Raw genomic sequence first — 2,791 nt, forward strand, 5'->3', positions numbered from 1 at the left:
TTACCCCAAATGATCTATGTAACCCTGCCAGGCCACCAATTCTCCCCATCGAGATCTAGATGGCGCCACCGATTTTTTTACTTCGTATCTAGATGGCGTTGGACCATCTGCAGCTGCACCAAGCGCTACATACCGCCAAAGGAACGCTCGTACTTTTTTTCTTTGTCTATTTTTTTTTTTTTTTGTTAACACAAGCCTTATTTATTTTTCTTTTTAAGCTACCAATAAAAAAACAACTCCAAGATAGCCACACATTCTATATTTTTCTCACTCACTAAATCACTCACTCCATTTGTGTACCGAAAATTATTAGAATAAAAAAAATACTTAGACTAAATTAATTTTACTAATTTCTGCACATTACTGCTGTTTTTTGCTGCTTAATTTTTTTAGTCGGGCTGAAGATCAAACTATGGGCAAATTATTATGCCTTTTTCTTAGTACGACGAAACTTTCAACGCCACCGACAACCTCTGCGAAACGCTTGCTTCTGCCGGCCGTCCGTCCGTGGTCTTCTCCTTCTCTTTTTGGAGCGCCGATCTCTGGTGGCTTTTGCGCTGTGGTGGCTTCACAGCAATGCAAAAAAAAATTGGTGCCTGCCTTCGCCGATTACACGGGTTGCGTCTTGGGACTTGGGGCGGCACCTTCTGGCCAACACCTATGCAACAAGATGAGCCCCCTTAGAAAATCTAAAAGACCTCATTCACTTCTCACTCACCCCTGAACCTGGTCGGAATCCCGCTGGGATCTTCCTTCTTGGCTCCCTTGCCGTGGTAATTGTGCGGCTGTTGGTAGTTTCCTCTGCTTATTGAGCACTTTCACTTTTGACTTGATTTTAAACACCACTTTTGACTCAACTGACCACTTTGGATGCCCAATTAAGAATGGCGGCTAGTAACGCCGCAATAAAGGCGGCAACCTATCTCTTCACCTAATTGGAGAAATTCTCTCACTCAGGGAAAGTCTGACAATTCGCCCTGTTACCCCGATTGTTGTAACCCTGCCAGGCCACCAGCTCTCCACACCGAGATCTAGATGGCGCCACCGATTCTTACTTTGTATCTAGATGGCGTTGGACCATCTGCAGCTGCACCAAGCGCTACATTAGCTTCCCTTCCTTGTCGCCCAAGTTGGCAAATGCCTCGCTCGCATTATGGATGTCCTGCTGAGCAATAAAGAGTTGAGTAAACTCACTCATATTCATTATTTTTAATTAATTTCTATTTGATTTGCCAAACTTCAAAAGTAAACAAACCCAGATCAGCTGTTCGTGCCACTCACATGTCGGAGTAGCATTAGCTAAATGCTAATGCGCCAATTGAGTCAGGCACATTTAAAAAGTCCACCAATGCGGCAATGGAATCAGGCTATAAACCTTAAAGAGTTTTTTCATTCTTATTTTATATGGAATCAAAAAAAAAATAAAAAAAAGAGAAAGAGAAAACACTTTTTTGCACAACTTAAACGAAGAAACTTTGCATAAAGAATTTTTTGTAGTTAAACCAATATCTTTCGCACTTTCTTCAAGCACTTTTGAGTACTTGGACTATTGACGTTCATTCTCAAATTTAGAACTTCGGGATTGAATAACTCGTACTAGAATATCGCCTTTCGTACTTAAGTCAAACAAATTCGAATTTACCCCACTTTTTTTTTTGTGTTTTACCGATTGTTTTGAAATTTTAAACACTATTTACGAGGTAACGCTGGAGAGTTTTATTTTTTGTGATTTATATTTAAAAAAAAAACACATTTCCGAGAACATTTCAGTTGTAACCGCAAGTCAAGATCATTGTTAAATTGATCGCATCAAATGTGAACACTGCGATTCCAAAAATTAATACATTTTTGATATTAAGAAAAAAAAGTTGAATATTTTGAATCATTAATTGAAAGATTTTTCAGCTGCTTTTCAAGACCCGTTTATTGGTTTTTGGATTTGCTGGCTGCTTAGGCTTTCCGCGGGGGCCAAAGCGCTTGCTCGGTCATGGTTCTTCCTCGGAAATTGAACTGAGGCGGCATGCAAAATGTTTTGATGAAATTTTCCTCAAATATATATAGATTAGATAACCCCCAATGATCTTTATATATGGCATCTTGGAACACGCTTTGTGAACGACGATTGACAGTTTAGTTTTTTGTGCCCGTTTTTGTATGGTCTGATTTTGAGGTAAGGCCGACTGTTATGCAATTTTTTCAAAACGTATGTATAATATGTTGATAAAATTTTCTTGAAAAGTCCTAAAAGAACGTCCTTTGACCTGGACTAGCATACATACAACCGTGTGCAAAATAATTTGAAAACGGAAAAACAAATTGAAGGAAAGATTAATGATTTAATCTGTCATGTGCAAAGCTGAAAAACGCTGTATTTGGCGCTTTTCACCTTTGCACATGACAGATTGAAAAAATAAAAATTATTTTTCATTAAAAAAAATGCTATAATTTATGAAAAAATAAAACAAGAATAGAATCAAGCTTCGGCAAGCCCAAGCTTATATACCCATGGGGCTATTACAAGAATAAAATATTTCTTGCAACGTCTAAATTTCGATTTATAAGCGTATATGTTGAAAAACATTGAAGTTTTATTTAAATGAAGCTAAAAACGTAAATCTGTATTTAATAATTACTGCGCTCAAAAATTTTTTGAAAAAATTTAGGAACATAAAAGTTAAATTTTTTCATATTTTTTTCGCTTAGGAGCTAAATGTTATAGTCGGCCGATTTTAATAAAATAAAAATTGTAAATCTGAAATTTTAAACAAACAAACTGGAAAGATAAACTTTT

Source organism: Drosophila gunungcola, chromosome 3R (assembly GCF_025200985.1).
Source record: "Drosophila gunungcola strain Sukarami chromosome 3R, Dgunungcola_SK_2, whole genome shotgun sequence".
Classification (NCBI taxonomy): domain Eukaryota; kingdom Metazoa; phylum Arthropoda; class Insecta; order Diptera; family Drosophilidae; genus Drosophila; species Drosophila gunungcola.